This window comes from Bos indicus, chromosome 2 (assembly GCF_029378745.1).
Source record: "Bos indicus isolate NIAB-ARS_2022 breed Sahiwal x Tharparkar chromosome 2, NIAB-ARS_B.indTharparkar_mat_pri_1.0, whole genome shotgun sequence".
Classification (NCBI taxonomy): domain Eukaryota; kingdom Metazoa; phylum Chordata; class Mammalia; order Artiodactyla; family Bovidae; genus Bos; species Bos indicus.
The window spans coordinates 116,454,968-116,481,209 of record NC_091761.1 but is presented as its reverse complement, the minus strand read 5'-3'; the positions used below and the strand labels follow the sequence as shown (position 1 = coordinate 116,481,209).

Sequence of the window (26,242 nt, the reverse complement as noted above, 5' to 3'; positions counted from 1 at the left end):
TATTAACATGTTTATATGATATCATGAAATACACACTATCATGCACTTTGGTGGTAACTTAATTTCAAGAAAATTGGCACCCTTCATAAAAAATTGTACTTCCTCCATGTCTGCTAGGAATTGCTTCCTGGATGCTAGCAGATATCTAAAGACGTTCAAATCCCTCATATAAATTGGTGTGTATTTGTATTCTTGACATAGTATTTATATATAACCTACACACATCTTTCCATATACTTTAAATCACCCCTAGATTATTTATAGTACTTAATGCAATGTAAATGACATTTAAATAGTTACCAGCCCAAATTCAAGCTTTGCTTTGGGAAATATCTGGATTTTTTTCCAAGTATTTTTCATACGCAATTGGTAGAATCTGGGGATGTCAAACTCACAGATACAGAGCTCTGACAGTGTCTGTTAAAATTTAAAACACATCCATACTTTGTTAGAGTATGTCAGAGGTTTATAACTACACACACACTGTTCAATCTTTTCTTGTCTGTCCCTGATGAAAACGTTATGCTAGTATTCCAATTCTACTATGGCCTTCCTGTAGATTTTGTATATTGAAATTATATCAGAGGACAGACTAAACTCTGATGAATTTCAGCCATATTTTGTCAGCTATTATTCACAGCTGAATGCAAACTCAAATGTATGCACATAATTTCATTTCTAGGAAATGAACATGTAAATACCATTTCAAATGTGTCCAATTGCAACAGTATAAATCATATCCTTAGTAGCTCAGATGGTAAAATCCACCTTCAGTGCAGGAGACCCAGGTTCAATCCCTGAATTTAGAAGTTCCCCTGGAGAAGGAAATGGCAACCCACTCCAGTATCCTTCCCTGGAAAATTTCATGGACAAAGGAGCCTAGTGGGCTCCAGTCCATGGGGTCGCAAAGATTAGGACATGACTGATCAACTATCACACACACATAAGGAGGCAAAATGCTTAAATATCCATCCATAGAGGACTATTTAAATTAATAAGAACATATATTAATCTATTAGTAGTTATGCTGCCTTTTAATAACCAACAGAAAATCATCTCTAAGATATATTACTTGATAAAGAAATAAAATATAGAGTCATATATATAGGAGGCTGTTATTTGTTATATATAATTTAAACAGAAGCTCAAATACACATATACACAAATGCACACAAATGTAAACACATGTACACTCCCAGCAACCCATCCTATACAAATTTACTGGCCAAACATCTCACAGCTACACACAAATACACAACAGGCACACACAAACACTGTTGTATATGCTTAGAAAACTTCTGAAAGGAAAATCAAGAGATTATCAACAAGATGAGGGTTTTTTTTTTTTTTTTTGGTAAAATTTTTTGCATTATTATGAAATTTAAAACCAAATAATTAAAGAGAAGTAAAAGTCACCCTAATGCCAAGAAAAAGTCTTCAATGACTTTTTTTTTTCAATAAAACTAATACCTTCTCAACATTTCTGTTCAGTTAAAACAGTCTTTAGGAATTCCCCAGTGCTTCAGTGGTTAGGACTGCACGTTTTTCACTGCCAAGGGCGCCAGTTCCATCCCTGGTCATAGAACTAAGATCCCACAAGCCCCGCAGCATGGCCCCAAAATAAAAACAAACAAAAACAATTGGTCTTCCTGCTCATTTAATGAATACTTTTCTTTGTCAGCCTCTTGCTCATTACAGGGCATTTCTAAAATGTCAAGTACAGAAGAAATCAATTGAAGAGTAAAACTGAAAACGCAAATGATATAAGATTTCCTAAACCAATGCAAATGATAGCGATGTCTATTCCAATCAGCAGAAACGTCAGGAACATTTGAGGACCTAGTAATAGCAGAGTTTGGCTAAATAACCATTTCAGTAAAGAAAAGACACAGGCAACACAACTATCGGTGATTAGAAGTAAACAATTTAAATATCAGAAGATGCAGGCTAGTCATTTATTAGTAAAATATACTCATGTCGTGTTTTATTTTATGGATTCAAATATAAAATAAAAGATGTTCTGTTATGTTTATGTATTATTTTAAAGTGAAAATTACTGTGAAAAGGAAAAAAAAGCAATGCAAAATTCACTTGAGGGAATTTACCCAATATTATAACTATAATTTTCTGTTAAATACAATCTATAACTTGCATTTAGCTTTCAAGCCAAGCCATTGTAAGACATTTTCTTTATATAAGATTGCCAAGTTAAGATAGGATACATAGTTAAATTTGATTTTCACATAAACAGTGAAAAAATTTTAGAATTAGTGTGTCTCACATATATATCTTATGCAATGTTCTCGTGGGACACACTGATTCTACAAATAATATTTGTTGTTTTTCTGACATTCTAATTTATCTTAGCATCCTCTATTTATATTGACTAAATCTGTCAGCCTCAATACAATAATATGCTAGTTCCCATTTTAGTTGAATTTTGTTTGCATCATTTTTGTAGCACCAATTACCTCAGGAAAAGGAGAACTTTCTGAATGGTACTTAAAGGCTAGAAGGAATATCAGCTTGTTTCTGTTTTTACTTTCCCATATTGTCCAAAGTTTCTACAAAAGATAATTACACTTATATTCAGAAAAATGGTGCTCCAAAGTAATATAACAAAACAACATGCTAGACTGGCCAGAAATGCCTGGAGTTTAGAGGGAATAAGTCCAATTACAAAGGCAACACATCTAAAATGGAAAAAAAAAACAAAACAAAACCCTGAGGATTGGGGGATGGGACATAAAACAAACATGTCTTTTTCTTTCTTTTTATTGCATTTTTGTTATGGTTTCAGGCAGTGTTTCAATTTGAACTCTCTGGAAGCTTATAAAATGTGTTTGTGCTTTCACACCCTGAAAAAGTGAGAAACAGATTGAACAGATTGATCAAGGGTGACATTGTGTATGAGTTTAAACATTTAATAAGGAGTAGAATTTGTACAGAACACTGTATTTTTAAATATGCAAGAGAATTTAAAAACATATGTTGGGAAATGATATTAAATAAAGAGGAAGTATATGTTAGTATATTTAGTTATCAAGTCCTGCTTGCAAATTCATTCTAATGTTAACTGTTTTGAATTGATCCATGGCTTCCTTGAGTGCCTACAATTATGCTTCTAACAGAAAAGATTATTAGTCAATGTCTGCTAAATCACTGATGAATAAACAGTGAGGGAACAAACCAAATAAAAACAGAGTATGTGGCTGCTCCATTGTTTAGAGGCTGTTGCCAGTCAATAATAGCTGCTTTACATTTTATCTGAGTAGCAGGATCTCCACTCTGTACAATCACTAATAGAGTGCAGCATATTTTACAGAAACAAATTGCTAAGATACATACCATTAGAGATGCTTCTTTCTTATACTTCCCAGATGGAACTGAATATTGAACACCAGTGCCTCAATTAAACTCATGGTAATATAATGAAATATCTTTGGAAACTTTCCAGGCTGTTCATGTTGTAATATCTGGAAGTCAACTTTGAAGACTTCCTTTAAATCATTCTGATGTTCCTCTAATCTCAGGCAATAGTAGATCCACTAAGGTCATTTACTTTGCAGTATGCTGTGTGTCACACTAAATAATATAGACAAAAGGTTAATTTTTCTCACCTTACTTAGTTTGCATTTTCCCTGGTAGGATTGCTGCTGCTGCTGCTAAGTCGCTTCAGTTGTGTCCGACTCTGTGTGACCCCATAGACGGCAGCCCACCAGGCTCCCCCATCACTGGGATTCTCCAGGCAAGAACACTGGAGTGGGTTGCCATTTCCTTCTCCAATGCATGAAAGTGAAAAATGAAAGTGAAGTTGCTTAGTCATGTCCAACTCTTCACGACCCCATGGACTGCAGCCTACCAGCTCCTCCGTCCATGGGATTTTACAGGCAAGAGTACTGGAGTGGGTTGTCGTTGCCTTCTCCATAGGTAGTGGTTACCTGAATGGAAAATGGAAACGTTTTCATGTTTCTCTTTTTTTAAGAATTTTTCATTTCTGTATTGAATTTTGTCTTTGGCTTTAAAATGTTATAGGAGAGGAATAATCTGCAACTAGGTTCCTTGATAGTAACATTTTCTTCATATTATCCCTTAAAAAAAATTGAAGGATAACATTTTGAAGGCATTCTTTGCTTAGACCAACATAATAGCTTCTTAATGCTATTAACAGCTTTAAAATCCCATCCAAAGAAAGAAATCCACAAAATCATCAACAATCTGGACTTGCTCATCTGTTTTGGCCTTAGATTTTCTATCTTAAGCATCATGGCCAACAAATGTTTCTTCTTTGGAAAGGCTTTTCAGATCAAGGCATGCCAGGCTACTAACCAGAAATGCTGAGTGCTGAATTGTTTCATGTGTTGGAATACATCTAGAATTTGTTCTGCTACAAGAATGTCTCTGACTTGATCCAAAATGAAGACTATGCCCAGATAACTACTTTACAAGACAAGTAATTATGAAGGATATAATCATCGAAAAAGCAAGAGAGTTCCAGAAAAACATCTATTTCTGCTTTATTGACTATGCCAAAGCCTTTGACTGTGTGGATCACAATAAACTGTGGAAAATTCTGAAAGAGATGGGAATACCAGACCATATGACCTGCCTCTTGAGAAACCTATATGCAGGTCAGGAAGCAACAGTTAGAACTGGACATGGAACAACAGACTGGTTCCAAAAGGAAAAGGAGTACATCAAGGCTGTATATTGTCACCCTGCTTATTTAATTTCTATGCCGAGTACATCATGAGAAACGCTGGGCTGGAAGAAGCACAAGCTGGAATCAAGATTGCTGGGAGAAATATCAATAACCTCAGATATGCAGATGACACCACCGTTATGGCAGAAAGTGAAGAGGAACTAAAAAATCCTCTTGATGAAACTGAAAGAGGAGAGTGAAAATGTTGGCTTAAAGCTCAACATTCAGAAAACTAAGATCATGGCATATGGTCCCATCACTTCATGGGAAATAGACGGGGAAACAGTGGAAACAGTGTCAGACTTTATTTTTGGGGGCTCAAAATCACTGCAGATGGTGATTGCAGCCATGAAATTAAAAGACACTTACTCCTTGGAAGGAAAGTTATGACCAACCTAGATAGCATATTCAAAAGCAGAGACATTACTTTGCCAACAAAGGTCCGTCTAGTCAAGGCTATGGTTTTTCCTGTGGTCATGTATGGATGTGAGAGTTGGACTGTAAAGAAGGCTGAGTGCCGAAGAATTGATGCTTTTGAACTGTGGTGTTGGAGAAGACTCCTGAGAGTCCCTTGGACTGCAAGGAGATCCAACCAGTCCATTCTAAAGGAGATCCATCCTGGGTGTTCTTTGGAAGGAATGATGCTGAAGCTGAAACTCCAGTACTTTGGCCACCTCATGCGAAGAGTTGACTCATTGGAAAAAACTCTGATGCTGGGAGGGATTGGGGGCAAGAGGAAAAGGGGACGACAGAGGATGAGATGGCTGGATGGCATCACTGACTCGATGGACGTGAGTCTGAGTGAACTCCGGGAGTTGGTGACGGACGGGGAGGCCTGGCGTGCTGCGATTCATGGGGTTGCAAAGAGTCGGACACGACTGAGTGACTGAACTGAACTCAACTGAAACAACAACCATGCTTGCTTCTCAGTAGGCGCATTAAATTCATGAAACACCTACAAAGAAAGGCTTGTCCTGATGAAATGCTGACAGTAATGTTAGGGAAAGCACATTGACTGAAACTGCCACACTGGTCAGGCCCTTTAGTAACCATTCGCATGAGTTTTTTAATGACAGGAGATCCTGGTAAGGAATACAGAACTAATAAGCCACCACCAACTGAAAGAGTTCAGGAAAGGTCAAAAGGAGACGCCACGTGTCTGTCCACTTCCCAGAATCCCTCTCGCCTGCATCCATCTTGGCTGAGTGATGCGTGCACCATCAGGAAAGACTCTGAATTAGAATGATTGGCCAAAGACCACCCAGAAACGAATCCCATCACCATAAAACCCAAGACTGTGAGCCATGTGGAAGAGCAGTTCTCCTGGGTTCCTTACCCTACTGCTCTCCACCTGGGTGCCCTTTCCCAATAAAATCTCTTGCTTTGTCAGCACATGCATCTCCTCGGACAATTCATTTCCTAGTGTTAGACAAGAGCCCAGTTTTGGGCTCTGGAAGGGGTTCCCCCTTCCTGCAACAGTAAGGCCCCAAGATGGACTTGTTAGTACGAAGTGAGGGAGGAGAGTTATGAAGTGGTATTTGAGCTTATATCCTTCAGCTTTCATATGGATTACATTTTTCTTTACTAACCAAAATATGTATATAAACTTAGTATGTATTTTTAACAGTGCCTACTGTCTGTGTGCAAATCAGTTATCATTTCGGCTCTGTTTTTTTCTTTTTTTTCCTATGTGCACTGAACTAGTTCTGTTGTGAGATTTATCACCCTCTTGCTTGGGAACTAATGATGTGTGAAGGACTTAACAGGCAAGCAGTATCTGATTCTCCTGAGGATAGTATGGTGAAATAAAAGCTGTTTTATTTTGGAAATCTGTTGCACTAAGTGAAATGACTGTGCCTAAGGTGTTTTGGGGTTTTTTTGGTCACTTTAATCTATCACATAAATTAGTTTTAAGACACTTTAAGTGAGCACAAAAATAAACCTATCTGATCATGAAGGAGCACTGACTTTTAGATGACCCTGAGATGCGGAAAAGTACCAACTGAGTCCATTGGACAGCAGCTTTGGAAGAGTCACAATCCCACTGGTATTTAAACATTCAGTGAAAAGGATGCAAGAAGTTACAAAACAGAAAATGATGGTCTGTGTGTGAGATTTCTGTAAGATACAAAGGCATTTGTATAACTTAGGAATGTGCCAGGGCTTCCCTAGTGGCTCAGTGGTAAAGAATTCACCTGCCAAAGCAGGAGATGGGGATTGGATCCCTGGGTTGGTAAGATCCCTTGGAGAAGGAAATGGCAATCTACTCCACTATTTTTGCCTGGGAAATCCCATGGGTAGAGGAGCCTAGAGAGCTACCTTCCATGGGGTTGCAGAGTCGGACATGATTTAGCAACTAAACAGCAACAAAGGACTGTGTTATCAGGTGGCTAATAAATTAGTCTTCTCACTTCTTTCGGTTCAAAAATGCCATCTGTTAAAATCACCTGCTCAGTCCTTCCTGACTGCCTACAGAAACAAAATAAAAACCAACACTTTACAACACTCAGGATTGAGCATTAATTGGTTTCCAAAATCTTCAGGAAATTTACAATAGACACAAAAATGATGGTCTAGCAATTAGCACTAAATTGAGACATGCAATAGATGACCCCAGACAAGCGTCCAAACAGCATAATTTCATCTAGAAAAGAGAAAAGAATCTTGTGACCCACTGCTAATTTAGAATATACAACCTCTGCTGTTCAGGGTTTTCTATTTGTGGGACATAAAGCGAATCCCACTCATAACTACCATCTTCAGAGGTATTCACTGATGTCTTACCATCCTACTATATTTTCATACTTCTTTATTCTCTCACTATGTCATAAAACTACTCCACATGCTCTTCTAATTGCAATCCCCAAGACCTCTTGCCCCCCTTCATTCTCAGATGATGACCATTCTTCTTATTTCACAGAGAAAACAGAAACAGTGAGGAGAAACTTTCCACGTGTTTCCAACACAAAACTGACTGATCTATTCACATGTGTGTCCATTTTCTCTTCTTCGCCCTAATGCATCAACTCTTCAACATTGAACTTGGTTCCAGATTCTCTCAGGAAACTGCTTTCGAAATTAGTCCTCAAATATCTCTCTGCATAACATTCTCACCTGCATAAAAACATGCTTATGAACTTCCTAAGTACACACATCCACACACACAATGTCCCTTAATTTCATTTTTTCTCTGGTCACCATCACATTTTTATGCCCTTACTGAATGAACAAATCTTTGAATGTAATTGTTATAACTCCATATCCATGTGTTTCCTTTCATCCTCTCTCTCTTTTTTTTAAGGTTAGAAAAATTAGTTTATGAAACCTTAAGAAGCATTGAGTATAATTGAACTGTAGTCCAGAGTTAGATACAATTTAATAAAATAATAGTTCAATTTCAAAATAAAAGTTATTGTAGGTGAGACCATGAAATTTCCTAACACATGATTTTAATACATTATGCTAAATTTTCTAAAACAACTCAGAGAAACTGATATTTACAGTAAATGGAGTATTTATGAAAAATCTGGTGTCAGCTATATTATATATATGTATATATAGAACCCAAGATTATTTGAACTAGGAAACAGATGTTGTATATCTCAATAGCAGTACTGGAATGCAGAGTTTAAGACTGGGATTTACACCATGGGATTTGGAAAAGGAGCAGACATCTTGTTTTCAAAACCTGAAGTTTTTCTCAAGACCAAAATCAACATTGTAACTGCCACAGACAGGAAAAAGGGAAGCTTTGCTCACTTTAATTGTTCATTTGCCTCAGAAAGTCCAGTATCCCTGAGACAGGAACCACTGCAATAAGAAGAGAGTGAATAGGTTCTCCCAGAGGAGGATTGTTGCTTAATTATGCCTCCTGCCCTGGAACCAGGAGCAAACTTTGGGTTTCCCAACCTAATGCTTGGCAGCACCGAGACATTTCAGTAATAGTTCATCAAAAACCCAGAATTCTCCATCTTCATGAAACAATCTTGTCTCCCATTGAATTTCCTTTTCCTTCCTTTCTCAGGCTTCTGCTCTTTGTCTTTCTTCAAGTCTATGCTTGGCTTCAGATGCTGCATCAATGTCTCTGATTTTTAAGTTGAGAGTGACATCCTTCCAAAGGCAGTGGGATTCATACTCTTTCTGATCTTCCAGCTTCCTCACTTTCCTCTTGATTATACGCGACTTCTTGGTATCTATAAAAACTGCATTTTCCCCTGTTGAGTATTCTGCATACATTACACCATTCCATTCCCCTTCAATTGAACAGGAAGACTTCTTGTCATTTGGGAAAAAAATCTCAGTGGTAATTTTGTGCTTCTTGCCCCCATAGAAAGGTTTAGTGTGGAAGATGATGTTTGCACTATAGGCAGATTTGGAACAACTAATATTGCATTCTCCACCTAGTTCCACCCAGGGCACTGTAAACACTGGGGAATGTGAGAATGTAACATTCATCATGCTCTAGACACGAGACACAGCCCTGCCCTGTGTTGTGCACCCCAATTGACATCCTGAGGAATTTTGATTTGGTCCAGATATGAGCATTGGATTGTATCTTTTTATTAAAACACTCAGCATAAAAGGCTGAAATGGGTGGATAATGAGAAATCTGCTCAGCCACGAATGTTACACTATTCTTGGAAACCCAGGGAACTGGTCCTTCTGAAACTAGCCCAACATTCTCTTCAGTATCATTTGATAATGTTCAGTGACACTGAAAGATTTCACCCAAAATGGGGTTGTATGGCTTTTTGCCAACTGATCCTCTCCTTCCTGTGTGAAAGGCTGAGAAATACCATTTCACAACCTGAACCATTCAGTCTCTGCCATCCTTCTGGTCACTAATACTCACAAGTAGATCCGGATGTGCAAAAGTCTGCGTACATTTCTAAAAGAGATCTTCTTTCAAGAATAAATGTTGAAAGAACTACCTTCATAAGATCCATTTCAAGTCTAACTTGTGACAACAGATGCATGATAACACTCTTGTGCTTTTCCATCGACCCTGCCTCCCCTTGGTCATTTCTATAATCATGTGAATCAAAAAGGTCAGGATCGCTTGTTCCATTGGACATGGAAGAATTAAGTGATTTGTGGTATCTAGGAACTTTAGACTATTTCCTGAGCCACTGTGTGTCAAGACTGAGGCAGATGCAGGCAGATCTATTAAGCGCTTTGGGGATGAGCCACTCTGAAGGAATTCATCTGCATCATAGAATTCATCTTCACTGCTAGAGTAAGAGAACTCTGGGACTGTGTTTGGAGACAAGTTGACATGGCTTGGAGAAGTCAGACTGCTACTAGGTGGTGAGTGGCCACTGCCTGTACTATTTGGTGTTGGAGTCTGATGATGTCCCAAGGTTGCTAATACAGGTCCAACTGGTACAGAAGATGGATGCTGCTCTGAATCACACAACTCAGAGTAGGTTCTGGAGGTAAGACAGTCTGGGAAGGCACTGTGTTGACCACAGCTTCCAAGGGACCAGGTTGATATATTGCATCCACAGGATTAATAGTGCTTTTAGCGATCTGCAGCAATACAATGCAGTGTTTAATTGATTCTACCAAGCTATTTGTTGTCTCTTTGAGGGTTTCAATTTTCTTTCTCTGCTCATCATCTCTGCAGTTTTGAAGTTTGTCATCAAAAAGCTTCAACTAACAAGATTTGTAGATAAGCATCAGCTTCTGTAAGTTTGTTATCAAAGTCTTGGAGACTAGGAACAAATCCTGAATCCAAACTCCCAGGTGGTGGCGGGATGGAGGCAGGGAGAGAATCTCACACTCGCGCCCACAGCCTAGGCAAGCAGCAGGGTCCCTGGGAACCCAGGGATGGGAGCCGGCCCCTCTCCCAGACCCTCTGGGTCTACTCACTCCACAAGTGACCAGCAAGAAAGCCATTCGCCAAGACCCCTGCTCTCTGTAACTCCAGGGGAGGAAGCTGAGGACCACTTCCGAGCACCCCTCTTTGCTGCCCTCAGCCGAATCGCCGCTGCGGTGCAGTTGGTCTCATCAAGTCTCCTTTCATCCTCTCTTGATTGCACTTTAATTAGCCTTTAGTTTTTATCACTCCAGCAAAATTAATTTTGTACAGGTTACCAATAGTTCCATATTGCTGAAGATAATAATTAACTCTCACTACTGACATTACTCATTTTAATTATTATGCACACTATGAAAAAGCCTCAAAAAAAAAGAAAAAGAAAAAGCCTCACCATATGTTAAAATTTACAAATCTGCAAATATATAAAATTTGACAGAACTAAAAGGAGCAATAGACCAATTTGTGTTATTCTGGGAGATTTTACCATACTTCTCTCTGTAACTGGGAGTTCAAGTAGAAAAAGAAAATCAAGAAATGGTATTTAAAATTTGAACATCTCCATTCATAAATGTAAACCAATTGAAATTGTATAGTGTGATATACAGATTATTTTCAAGTGCACAAGTGATATTTACCAACATCATACAATAATGCTCAATAAAATAAATCTCAATAGAATGTTATAGTAATTCCAACTTTGGGGCTTCCCAGGTGGAGCTAGTGGTAAATAACACGCTTGCCATTGCAGGAGACGAAAGAGATCCTAGCGTTGGGAAGATCCCCTGGAGAAGGAAATGACAACCCTCTCCAGTATTCATGCCTGGATAATCCCATGGACAAAGGAACCTGGCAGGCTACAGTACATGGGGTCGCAAAGAGTTGAACATGACTGAAATGATTTAACATGCATGCACGTTTTCATGCCACAGAAAAATTAAGAAATCAGTTTTAAAAAGATATCTTAAAACATCAAACTTTGAACCCTAAGAAATACACATCTAGACATCTTTGGATTGGAAGAAGCAATTAAATGCGAGGCTTCCCTGGTGGCTCAGACAGTAAAGAATCTGCCTGAAATGCAGAAGACCAAGTTTCGATTCCTGGGTCAGGAAGATCTGCTGGAGAAGGAAATGACAACCCACTCCAGTATTCTTGCCTGGAGAATCCCATGGACAGAGGATCGTGGTGGGCTTCAGTGCATGGGCTAAAAAAGAGTCAGACACAACTCAGTGATTAACTAAATGGAATTTAGAAAATGTTTAGCATAAATAATTATGAGAAAGATGTAGGATGCAACTAAACAATGCTGAGGAAGGTGCCTCAGGTATAAAATAAGAAAGAAGAAGGCTAAAAAAAAAAATAATAATAATGGTCTAAGTAGCCATCTCAAGAACTTAGGGGAAAAAAAAAAAAAAGAGCAAATTAACCCAAAGAATGTAAACAGTAGGAAAAAGATAAAGGTAAGAGCAGAAACTGGTAAAGAAAACAAATGCACAATGAATAAAATTAACAAATCCATAATATTAAATTTTAAAAATACTAATAAATTTTATAAGTCTCTGGCAAGGCTAATCTAAAAAGAAGTAGAGAGGAGAAAGGAGATAGAAAAAAAGGGAGAGGAGAGACTGGTTGGATGGAGAGAAAGTGATAGCTTAATTGTTAGTGTTGGAAATATAAAAGAAGATATATTAACCTACATATGTACATATGTGATTTAAAACAGTTGAGCATAATATTGACAACTATATGTCAATATGTTAAAAAAAAACTTTGATAAAATGCTTAAATTCCCAGAGAAACATAACAGCAGTAGAGTCCTAAAATAAATAAACATGTGAATAAAACTTTATATATAAAAAAATTTGATTCTGAAATAAAAAATCATGCCATAAGAGCTGAGTAAATTGCATCTAGCAATGTGGAGAGGAAATGGCAACCCACTCCAGTGCTCTCGCCTGGAGAATCCCATGGAGGGAGGAGCCTGGTAGGCTACAGTCCATGGGGTCGCAAAGAATCGGACACAACTGAGCACCTTCACTTTCATTTTCACTTTCAGCAATGTATAAAAAGAATATCAATACATCATGAAAAAGTGATTATTCACAAAATGCAAAGCCATCTTAACACCTTAAAATCTAATGTTATTTTTCACATTAGCTCAATAAAAAGAAAAGCCTTGCCATCATCTGAAAAGGTATAGAAATTCACTTATATTCCCCAGAAAAGCTCTTAACACATAGGAATAAAAGATTGCTTTCTAATCTAATAAAGAATATCTAGAAAATTCTATAGAAAATATCATACTTAATGATGAAGTATTTAAAGATTTCCTATGAGACTGAAAATGTTACCTTATCACCTCTTGTATTTAACATCATTTTAAACGTCCTTGCTGTAGCACGTGTGTGCATGCTAAGTTGCTTCAGTCATGTCCAACTCTTTGTGACCCTATGGACTGTAGTCCACCAGGCTCCTCTGTCCTTGTGATTCTCCAGGTAAGAATACTGGACTGGGTTGCCATTTCCTTCTCTAGCAGATCTTCCCGACTCAGGGATCAAACCTGTGTCTCTTACATCTCCTGTTTTGGCAGGTGGGTTCTTTACCCCTAGGGCCACCTGGGATGCCCCCCTTGTGGTAGTATAATGTTATAAAATGAAATAAGATTTATGGTTATTGGAAGTTCAGTTCAGTTCAGACACATTGAGTGTCACTCATTGTGTCCAACTCTTTGTGACTCCATGGACTGGAACGTGCCAGACTTCCCTGTCCATCACCAACTCCCAGAGCTTGCTCAAACTCACGTCCATTGAGTCAGTGATGCCATCAAACCATCTCATCCTGTCTTCCCCTTCTCCTCATGCCTTCAATCTTTCCCAGCATCAGGGTCTTTTCAAATGAGTTAGCTCTTCTGCATCAGGTGGCCAAGGTATTGGAGTTTCAGCTTCAGCATCAGTCCTTCCGAATGAACACTCAGGACTGATTTCCTTTAGGATGGACTGGTTGGATCTCTTGCAGTCCAAGGGAATCTCAAGAGTCTTCTACAACACCACAGTTCAAAAGCATCAATTCTTTGACACTCAGCTTTCTTTATAGTCCAACTCTCACATCCATACATAACTACTAGAAAAACCATAGCTTTGATTAGATGGACCTTTGTTGGCAAACCTTGTGTGCCCTAGGAACCAGGAGAAAGGAGCAGTGATCCCACAAGAGACTGAGCCAAACTTGCCCGTGAGTGTCCAGGAGACTCTGGCAGAGGCGTGGGTTGGTGGTGGCCTGCTGCAGGGTTGGGGGCACTGAGTGCAGCAGTGCCTGCATGGGACCTTTTGAAGGAGGTCCCCATTATCTTCATTGCCTCCACCATAGTTTGGCCTCAGGTCAAACAACAGGAGGGAACACAGCCCGTCTCATCACAAAAAAATTGGATTAAAGATTTACCGCCCATCAGAACAAAACCCAGTTTCCCCCTCAGTCAGTCTTTCCCATCAGGAAGCTTCCATAAGCTTCTTATCCTTATCCATCAGAGGGCAGACAGAACGAAAACCACAATCACAGAAAACTAAGCAATCTGACCACTTGGACCACAACCTTGTCTAACTCAATGAAACAATGAGCCATGCTGTGTTGGGCCACCCAAGAAGGTCAGGTCATGGTGGAGAGTTCTGACAAAACATGGTCCCCTGGAGAATGAAGTGGTAAAACACTCCAGTGTTCTTTCCCTGATAATCCCATGAACAGTATGGTTATTAGAAAGGAAGCAATAATTGGAAGACTAGTAATTGAGTAGTTAGAAAATCAAAAGAATAATCTATTAAAATTAAAACATGAATTTAGCAATATATCTAATATCAACTAGAGTCTGCCTGCAATGCTGTGGAGCAGCAGGAGACTCAGGTTTGATCCTGGGGTCCAGAAGATCATGTGGAGTAGAAGATGGCAACCCACTTCAGGATTCTTACCTGGGAAATCCCATGGACAGAGGAGCCTGGCGGGCTACAGTCCACCGGGTCACAAAGAGTCGGACATGATTGAGCAACTGAGCCAACAACAGCAGCTAATATCAATACATAAAAATCACTTGCATTTCTGCACTTGTATCACTTGTATTCCTGCACACCAGCAAAAATACCAAATAAAATATTCAAATAATACCCTTTAAGCAGCATCAAAAAATAATCACGTATCTAGGAATACATCTAATGAAAGAATTCTACTTTGTCCAACATATAAAAGCTAGAAAGGCTGTCTGTCCCCAACTAACAATTAAAAAAAACTCAGATAAGTGATAGTTACAACTTTCTGGAAGCCTGCAGAAAGCTGAGGTCACAGAGTAGCAAGGCAGCATGGATTCCAGTGAGGCACAAGCTTCCCCTAGAGGAAGGAGAGGTAGGGCTGGCTCCCCTATGGCTGGGCTGGGAGTACGGCCATCGTGCAAGAAGCAGGTTAGAAGAAATCTGCTAACTCATTGCTACCAAGGCAATGTTAGAAGAAAGAAAAGACAAAAAATCCCCATACCTCTCATTGGTGATCTCTTGCAGCTGAAAAAGAGGCAGGGGCATCTCTCTTGAACAAGAAATTCCACAGATACAATTAGGAGCACGAATGACATGAAGAGAGAAAGTTAAAACACACACATTCCCACTTAGACACAGGCAAGGCCATCAACAAAGAAGAAGAGGACATCTAAAAGCTGTAGAACAATGAGAAATGATGTATCACACATGTAATTGGTGTCCTAGAAGCAGGAAATAGACAAAATAAGGCCCTGGAAATTAAATAGCTAGCAGTGAAGTTCCATGATTGCTGAGAGAAGGGAAACAAATGGGATGAGCCCTCCTGTTGGCACAGTTTCTGTCTGCTAGAGTTTCAAGATCACAGGATGGATCTGGACTGCTGGAGACAGAGGTGACTACACTTCATAGGGCAAAACCCTGGAGAGGAGAAAACTGCATAGACAGGAAGCTTAAGAATCTGAGGCAGGTTCTGGGGGGGTCTCAGAACAGATCAGCCCATGTGAGGAAGCTAATCCAATCTGGAAAAAGAAACAGCAGACATTCCTGGGGTTTCTCCCAGTACTTTCTTACTATACTATGCTATCTTGACAGCCCATGGAGATGGCTGCTTTGTGTCTGAGTTCTATTCCACTTACTAGGGAGTCAGCTAGGAAGAACCCTCCGGTGAGAAAACCATTTAAATGTGAATCTCACCCCCTGGCTTTCCCTTCTTTCTTGATTTGTGACCCTTCTGATCTCTGCCCTCCCTTCATCACTCTTTAGTACTTTCAAATATTTGCTTTTTACCTTTTGTCTAAAGGATGTTATTTTTGTCAGCACTGGGGTTGATTTGACATGTTACTCTGTCGTTATGGAATCTCTATGTCCCCACAGTTGTAAACGCTCAAAGCACAGATTGAATATGTTTTCTGCCATTAGACTGGTCTTGCCAAGTTATTTATTGTCAAGTGACTTAATCAAGTTGGCACACAGTGGCACATCCATTGTTGTCATTCTTTTGCTTGTTTTTAGGCAGCTGTAAATAAACAACTGGGAATAACTCAAGGACTGTCTCTAATTTAAAAGCCCTTAGCCAACATTAGGGCTTCCCCAGTGGCTCAGTTGTAAAGAATCCGCCTGCAACGCAGGGTTCAGTCCCTGGGTCGGGAAGATCCCCTGGAGGAAGAAATGGCAATCCACTCCAGTATTCTTGCCTGGAGAATCCCATAAACAGAGGAACCTGGTGGGCTACAGTCCATGGGCTCGCAAAGACATGATTGAGCACACATTTTCCCAACTGTGTCAATACTGAATGAAAATTTGACTGCATTCATTGTTGGCAAGAGCTGAAGTTTTTATATCTTTGGGAAAACTGTTGGGAGATTTTTCTAACAAGTCAATGCTTCCAGCAAGTATGCTTATCTGCTCTGGAAAGTTCCTATCTGAAAAATAAAAGACACGTCTATATCCTCACCTTTTCCAGTCACATAAAAATACCCGGTTTAATCCCAAAATTCTTTTGTATGCACAAAAATAACACATAAAGCTAGGTGAGAAATTCATTTACTTACTTTGTATACATTATGTACCAGATCTGCATCAGGAACCACAGTAAAACTTACAATGTATTTATATCTATGTCTTCTTAATTAAGAATATCACTTTAGATATCAAGGATTTCATTATTGTTAACTGATTGTACAGCTATCATAAACTTTTGTATTAAACAACCCTTTTTGTATTAAAAGAACTCTTCCATACATAAGAAAATTCATTGTGAAATCTACAAATACAAAATTTTTTTAAAGTTGTAAGATTTTATATTTTCACTGAGTTAGGAATAAAAATGTAGTAAGATCAGGCTTCCCAGGTGGCTCTAGTGGTAAAGAATCTGCCCACCAATGCAGGAGACATGGGTTCAATCCCTGGTCCAGGAAGATCCTTGGAGTAGGAAATGGTGACCCACTCCAGTACTCCTGCGTGGAAAAATTCCATGGACAGAGGAGGCTAGCAGGCTACAGTTCATGGAGTCACAAAGAGTCAGACGTGGCTGAGTGGCTGAGCACACACACATTGTTATATTCATCTAGACTTCAAATTCCAATGTAGACAAAATACACTGTAACCTGTAGTTAAAAAACAAAAATTGAAAGACCAAAACCGGAAAGCTGAAGATAGGCACTAGCATTATTACGTATTTTTTAGACATTTTGGGTAGTTTTAAGATAAACTTATTTTGGCCGAGTACGACCCCTCTCAGACTTCTGAGCTCCAGAATATTAAGATAATAATTCTATGTTATTGTAAGCCAGTGAATTTGTGATTACTTTCTTTTACAGGAGCAATGGAAAATTAATGCACTCTACTTCCCGAGTAAGCTGTAGAAAACAAATTCACAATATAAAAAAGGCAGTGAAAAGGACTGATAGGTTTACTTAATCTGATTTTTCAGAAGTATTTAAAGAAGTCAAGTAGTTCAGACTTCAAGCTAGTTTTATTTTTTCCTTGCTGATAAATTTATTTTATTGTTGCATTTTCCTATGATTAAGACATCAGGTGACCTTAATTTCTGGAAGACAAGATTCCTGAAGGAGTCTTGATTTCAATACTAGAAAGGAACAAAATAAGACTTTGATCTTGGTAGTGGTTAATATATTTATTTTTCATTTGGTTATAGCTTGCTTCTCCAAGTACACTGGCACTGTGAAATCACTTAGCAACTTGAAATGAAGTATGAAATAACACAGAGATTGGCCAGCTGCGCTCACTTGGGTAGGAGAGAATAGACTTTGAACTGCTGTTTGCAGTGCTACCAAATGAAAACTTTCACATGAAATGCAGCTGGTCATTCCAGTAGAAATATGGAAACTTTGAGGTAAATACACTTAATATAAAAGATGTGGTTTATAAACTCCACCTATTCTAAGGTGCAACATACAGTCAAATCTTTAGACTAGGTTTTGATTGACCTACAATGGCAGCAGCTGGATTTAAATAAATTCTGCACCTTTCTGATGCAACTGAGAACCATGGGGACAGTTTATTTTTTAATGGTAGAGACTGCTGATTCCTTTACTTTTTTTTTTTTTTTACAGAATCACAATTTTGCTCATATGTTTCAGAGGAACATGGCTCCATCCCAGCCCCAGGGGAAGCCTCTAATTAGTTTAAACCAACCCTCCCATTATTTCTCTGGTAACTATTTTTGGTCCAGGAATAGCCTCCTAACCTAAGTTAGCCATTGTATGCCATTCATCCCTGATTGCCACTGGAGGTTTATTGTGACAGCAAGAGGGACCAGCTCTAGACAAAACTGACTAAAATGATAGCACTGCTGGAAAATGGAAAAATAACCAAGTTGAAAAAAAAAAACACCCGATGCCCATTCCACTGAACGGATTGTGTATGAAAATTATATCATCACTTAGGCCATTTTTAGTCTGTTTTTCTTTTACTTACAGGTGCTGTTAGGATGCTAATGAATGCTAAGATATCTACCTATTTTCCACTAACATTGGCTCTCAGTATGTTAGTTTGAGTCCTCTAATAGTTAGGATAGTCTCCCAACTTTTTTATTGGGCAAACCAGTTTCTCAATGCATCTCAAGAATCACTAACATACCAGTAAGCTTCATAAAACCTTCTTGGCTCAGTTGTGACCTGGTTTAGCATACGAAAACCTAGTTGTGAATTCCCACCTCACTTCTGACTCCCTAAATGTGGTCAACAAAACAATGCCTCCCCAAAGATGTCCATGTCTTATTCCCTGAAATATGTGCCTGTGTTACTTTACTTGGCGAAAGGGAATTTTCAGCTATAATTAAGTTAAGGGTCTTGAGACAGGACGGAAGATCCTCTGGAGGAGGGCATGGCAGCCTACTTCAGTATTCTTGTCTGGAGAATCCCATGGACAGAGGAGCCTGGTGGCCTCAGTCCATGGGGTCAGAAAGAGTCAGACACAACTGAAGTGACTTAGCATACACACGCACTTGTGATGGGAAGATCATTCTGGATTATCCTGGCAAACCTGATGTAATTACAAGGATCCTCATAAGTGAAAGGAAGAGGAAGAAGAATCAGGGTCAGAGAAGATGTAATGATGGAAGTAGAAGTTTAAGTGATAAGAGAAAGGGGCCATGGACCAAGGATGCAAGTGGCCTTCAAAGGATGGGAAAGGCAAAGAAATAGATTCCATTCTACAGCCTCCAGAAGCAGTTCAGCTCTTTTTACCTTGATTTTAGTCTGGAAATACCTATTTATTCTGACCTCCAGAGTAACGAGATAATAAGTTCATATCAAGTTACTAAATATGTAATAATTAGGAAACAAATACACCAAGTTTCACTGCTATTTCAGGTCCACAAAGCATGGCTCTGTTTGGTCTTCTGGAGTGAGTGCACTAGAGCACAGCTGTGCTGTGTTCTTTTTTCCTGAAAAGCTTCATGAAGACCAGAAATTCAGAGGATCCTTCAGAATTTTCCTCCTACAGATTCTGTCCCAGGAGTACAGAGTACGCTGAGCTGCTCTCCATCACCTGCTGGTGGAGGCTGACTCAGTGACTTCTCTATTCCTCTGTGTTCAGCAGTTAAGTCAAGTCTGACTCTTTGTGACTCCATGGACTGCAGCCTGCCAGGCTCCTCTGTCCTTCACTATCTTCCGGAGTTTGCTCAGACTCATGTCCATTGAGTCAATGATGCCATCCAACCATCTCATCCACTGTCACCCCCTTCTCCTCCTGACTTCAATCTTTCCCAGCATCAGTGTCTTTACCAATGAGTCTGCTCTTTGCATCAGGTGAGGTGATATCAAAATAGCACAATTTAGCTTTCAGTTTAAAAATAGGGTGATATTATCCACAAACCCTTCTGGGTGAAGTACATATGCCACAGAGAACTGTTTCTCTTGCATCTCAGAACTAAATTATTCCTTAAAAATAGTTTGTCTAAAGTTTGCTGTGATAGAAATGCCATTTTTATGATTGTTATAAAAAAATTACCGTTGAAAAATAGGTCACTATCTTTGGCTGCTGCAAGTTACTGTTTGCTTCTTTGGACTTCAAAGCTTCACAGTATGATTTTTCTGTTATTTTTTTTTTCCCTATCTGATGGGAGTCAGAAATTAGTAATTTGTAAGTGATATATATTTTTAAATTGAAAATTTAAACATATGCTACAATTTGACTTTACTTTTCCCTGATATTTTTCTATTAGGTTATAGATAACTGAACTCTTCTCTGTTACATTTTTTTAAAGCTTTATTTCTATTCATGACAATAAACAAGATTTTTCCATTTCATTTGAAATGCGTACAAAGATTAGGAAAACCTAAATATAAAATTACCTCCCTAAACAATCTTCACTGTACCCACCAGATTACATCTTTTCATATTCTGGAACATTATGTCTAGGCATACGAGTATTCTGTATCATTATTCCAAAAATTATTTCTCAGAACTTTGTTAAAATGTATCCAAATGTAAAGTTATATTTCTTACCAGGAACCACACCTACATTCTTTTCCTTTTATTTTTTAAACAAAATGATGTCCAACCTAAATTGTAAGATATTTAAATTTACTGGGATAAATGATCCATCTCCTTTCTCAACTTTGACCTTGATCATCAATATTTCTGTTTATTCATATCAAGTATATCCATGTGAAATTATTATGGACTCTTAGTTCTAGCTTCCTATTTCCATATGAATCACCTAGCAGCTCTCTCCCCAGCAGACTAATCTGGGCAACCAAATTTAAAGACAAAATGATAGAACGATGATAAAATAGATGAACAATGTTTAAACAATAACTATAATAACAAAATTCCCTGAGATCTATAAAAATTTATAGTTATCCCAGTCTTTTCCATCCACACTTCATTAGATACTCATAATAACCCTATAAAACAAACAATTGGTCATTACTGTTTCATTTAACACATGGAGACACAGGCTCAGAATGGGTAATGGCTTGTGCCTGAGGTCATAATATTAGCAAAAGATAGAGCCAGGACCAGTGCTCATTAATTTTTGAACACCAACCCACATTCTTTCTGGTATTTTCAGGGGGAAATAATTCTCAGGCTATAAAGAAAAGCATAGAAATAATTCAAGGCTATGGAGAAACCCAGCTACAATCCATCTGAGTAAAAAGCATGATGAAAAAAAATGTCTTGTTATGCAACCCTTAAAAAAATGAAGTTGGGATATTTTGAGTAAAGCCTCAGGGTTAACCCTAAGTCTAAGAAAACCACACTTTAAGTAGCAGCAGGCACTGAGAACAATGGCCAGAGCCACCAACACAAAGATGCACTTCACAGGGGCTCAGTATGGGACCTCTGTTCTCAACACTGGCTCCTCCAAATCCCCCCATCCAAAATGACTCTTGCTCTTCTCAGAATCCCACAACACACAGCATTCCTCTCAGGGCAGGCATTCACTCCACCTCACTGACTTGTCACTGGCCTCACCTCTGAATTGTGTGTTGAACTTTTGAAACTATATATAAGCCTGGTATCCACAGTATATCACCTAAACCAGTTTTCCTGATTCCTGTTCCGAGAGGCAAACTCTCCACTCCTTTACAAGCCTTATCTGTTCTTTACCTGCAGATTACCAGATAACCTGCTACTACTGTATCTGTGGGCTTCCCTGGTGGCTCAGATGGTAAAGAATCCACCCACAATGCGGGAGACCTGGGTTTGATCCCCGGGTTGGGAAGATTCCCTGGAGGAGCTTTTGGCAACCCACTCCAGTTCTCCTGCCTAGAGAGTCCCCATGGACAGAGCACAACAGTGCTGTTTCCCTGTGGCCCTGTGGTAAATAATCCTTCTGCAATGTGGGAGACATGGATTCAATCCCTGGATCAGGAATATCCCCTGGAGGAGGAAATGGAAACACACTCCGGTATTTTTTTCCTGGAAAAATCCCATGAACAGAGGAGCCTTGTGGGTTATAGTCCATGGGCTGGAAAAGAGTCAGACAGGAGTGAGCATGCACACACACACATGCACTGTATCTGTTGAGTTTAGGATTGAGCCATATCCATTGGTTTGTGTATACTATTATCCTCTTGAATCACCTCTATATTCCCCTCTTATCTTCAGTTATAATAATGCATATTATTTCAGTGAGTAAATCAATATTCAGTGTTTGATTTATTATACCATGTAGACATTAGCTATGGTTTTTCCAGCAGTCATGTATGGATGTGAGAGTTGGACTATAAAGAAAGCTGAACGCTGAAGAATTGGTGCTTTTGAACTGTGGTGTTGGAGAAGACTCTTGAGAGTCCCTTGGACTGCAAGAAGATCCAACCAATCCATCCTAGAGGAAATCAGTCCTGAATATTCATTGGAAAGACTTTCATGCTGAAGCTGAAACTCCAATACTTTGGCAACCTGATGTGAAGAACTGACTCATTTGAAAAGACCATGATGCTGGGAAAGATTTAAGGCAGGAGGAGAAGGGGACAACAGATGATGAGATGGTTGGATGGCATCACCAACTCGATAGACATGAGCTTGAGTAAGCTCCAAGAGTTGGTGATGGACAGGGAAGCCTGGCATGCCACAGTGCATGGGGTCACAAAGAGTCAGACGTGACTGAGTGACTGAACTGAACTGAGACATTATTATGTGGTATAACAATACAGCCTCCCAGGTGGCTCCATGTTAAAGAACCCACCAGCTAATGCAGGAGATGCAGGTTCAATCCTTGGTGGGGAAAACCCCTTGGAGTATGAAATGACAATCCACTTAAGTATACTTGTCTGGGAAATCTCATGAACAGAAGAGCCTGTCAGCCCATAGGGTCACAAAAGAATCAGATACAATTTAGCGACTAAGCAACAACAGACATTATTAAAAGATAAGCTGTGCTGCTGTATGCTAAGTCATTTCAGTCGTGTCCGACTCTTTGAGACCCCCATGGACTGTAGTCCTCCTGGCTTCTCTTCCCAGGGAGATTCTCCAGGCAAGAATACAGGACTGGGTTGTCATGCCCTCCTCCAGGGGATCCTCCCAAAAAACAAGCTACTAATTCTAAATTAATGTGCATTTTTAGATTGCTTGTTGATGTTAACAGTTGCCTTTTTTTTGGTTATTTAGCTTTATATATGCATATATATTTTATACACAAACATATATATATATATGTTTCTTTTACTTCATATTTGTATGTGTGAATAGGTATATGCATATATTAACTCTTAATTCAGTTACAAATATAACAGCTCAAGTCAAGTCTTATAACCAAACACATCAGGTTAGCTATGCATTCATTCCCATTTTGGAGACAACTCTCCTGGGCCCTGTGGTCCTTCTGCTTCATGACAGTCTGTTTGTTCTCACACCTGCCACACATGTGCATGTACACGTGATCCTGTCTGTGTTACCTTTCTGTCTTTCTCTGTCTTGATTGATACTACACTTTCAGTGAACATTCTTCCTATGGCTTTTGAGAAGGGCCATTACCTCTGAATATTTTTTAGTCTACTTTCATATTTGATAGATCCTGTTTACACTAAGATGGGAATTCTCTAGTGACTCAGATGCTAAAAAGAAAAATCCACCTTCAGTGCAGGAAACCTGGGTTTGATCCCTGGGTTGGGAAGATTCCCTGGAGGAGGAAATGGCAACCCATTCCAATATTCTTGCCTGGAGAATCCCATGGACAGAGGAGCCTGGCGGGCTACAGTCCATGGGGTCACAAAGAGTTGGACACGACTGAGCTAAGCAGTACGTTAAGGCTGTATATTGTCACCCTGCTTATTTAACTTATATGCAGAATACATCATGAGAAATGCTGGACTGGAAGAAACACAAGCTGGAATCAAGATTGCCGGGAGAAATATCAATAACCTCAGATATGCAGATGACACCACCCTTATGGCAGAAACTGAAGAAGAACAAAAGAGCCTCTTGATGAAAGTGAAAGAGGAGAGCGAAAATGTTGGCTTAAAGCTCAACATTCAGAAAACTAAGATCATGGTATCTGGTCCCATCACTTCATGGGAAATAGATGGGGAAACAGTGTCAGACTTTATTTTTTTGGGCTCCAAAATCACTGCAGATGGTGATTGCAGCCATGAAATTAAAAGATGCTTTCTCCTTGGAAGGAAAGTTATGACCAACCTAGATAGCATATTCAAAAGCAGAGACATTACTTTGCCAACAAAGGTCCATCTAGTCAAGGCTATGGTTTTTCCAGTAGTCATGTATGGATGTGAGGGTTGGACTGTGAAGAAAGCTGAGTGCTGAAGAATTGATGCTTTTGAACTGTGGTGTAGAAGATTCTTGAGAGTCCCTTGGACTGCAAGGAGATCCGACCAATCCATTCTAAAGGAGATCAGTCCTGGGTGTTCTTTGGAAGGACTGATGCTAAAGCTGAAACTCCAATATTTTGGCCACCTCATGTCAAGAGTTGACTCATTGGACAAGACTCTGATGCTGGGAGGGATTGGGGGAAGGGCATGACAGAGGATGAGATGGCTGGATGGTATCACCAACTCAATGGACGTGAGTTTGAGTGAACTCTGGGTGTTGGTGATGGACAGGTAGCTCTGACATTCATGGGGTCACAAAGAGTCAGACACGACTGAGCAACTGAACTGAACTGAGCCACTAACACTTAGATTGGGATATAAGTCTAAGTTAGAAATAATTTCTTCTATTTTGAAAGCATTGCTTCTTCATCATTTGTTAACCTGCTGCTATTTAGAAGTCTGATGTCATCAGATGCCCAATCTTATGAAAGTTACCAATACTTTCTCTGAAATTTGAAACTTTTTGTATCAGATGTCATTGGTTATTCTACTGAGAAGTCACTAGAAAATGAATCTTTTGAGATGCTTAGATAGAGCCACTAATGTTCAGATCCCTCCACATCTCTCCTCTAAATTCAAATTTCATTAAGTGAGGTCTGGGCACCATTTTTTAAAAGTTCCCAGACAAATTCCATGATGCAGCCAAAGTTGAGAAGCACTGCTCTCGATTAATGTTTTTCAAACTTAAATGTGCATATAAATTGTAAGGATCTTATTACAATGCCGGTTTTGACTCAGAACATCAGAGAAAGAACTAAGAATTCGAATTTCTATCAGGTGGTATCCCCGCTGATGATGGAGGCATATTGACTCTGAACGCACTGATTGAAGAGTTTATTCTGTGAGAGTATGTTAGGAAAGAAGTAACCTGAACTGCAGACTATATGGATCAGTATCTGTTTCTCATTCTGATCTCTGGGTGACTTTTAGTTCAGTTCAGTCACTCAGTCCTATCTGACTCTTTGCGACCCCATGGACTGCAGCACGTCAGACTCCCTGTCCATCAAGAACTCCCAGAGTTCACTCAAACTCATTCCCATTGAGTCAGTGATGCCATCCAACCATCTCATCCTCTGTCGTCCCCTTTTCCTCCCGCCTTCAATCTTTCCCAGCATCAGAGTCTTTTCCAATGGGTCAACTTTTCGCATGAGATGGCCAAAGCATTCAGCTTCAACATCAGTCCTTCCAATGAACATTCAGGACTGATCTCCTCTAGGATGGACTGGTCAGATCTCCTTGCAGTCCAAGGGACTCTCAAGAGTCTTCTCCAACACCGCAGTTCAAAAGCATCAATTCTTCGGTACTCGGCTTTCTTTATAGCCCAACTCTTACATGCATACATGACTACTGGTAAAACCATAGCTTTGACCAGACAGACCTTTGTTGTCAAAGTAATGTCTCTTCTTTTTAATATGCTGTCTACATTGGTCGTAACTTTCCTTCCAAGGAGTAAGCGTCTTTTAATTTCATGGCTTCAGTCACCATCTGCAGTGATTTTGGAGCCCCAAGAAATAAAGTCTGACACTGTTTCCACTGTTTTTCCATCTATTTGCCATGAAGTGATGGGACCAGATGCCATGATCTTAGTTTTCTGAATGTTGAGCTTTAAGTCAACATTTTCACTGTCCTCTTTCACTGTCATCAAGAGGCTTTTTAGTTCCTCTTCACTTTCTGCCATAAGGGTGGTTTCATCTGCATATCTGAGGTTATTGATATTTCTCCTGGCAATCTTGATTTCAGCTTGTGCTTCCTCTAGCCCAGCATTTCTCATGATGTACTCTGCATATAAGTTAAATAAGCACAGTGACAATATATAGCCTTAATGCACTCCTTTTCCTATTTGGAACCAGTCTGTTGTTCCATATCCAGTTCTAACTGACCTGCATACAGATTGCTGTTGCTTCCT

General features: G+C 39.3%; 1 pseudogene; it reads right to left on the bottom strand.

Annotated features, from left to right (window-relative positions):
• Positions 1–8,116: 8,116 nt before the first annotated feature.
• LOC109576963 (oxysterol-binding protein-related protein 9-like) overlaps positions 8,117–26,242 on the bottom strand; it is a 155,520-nt pseudogene continuing 137,394 nt past the window's right edge.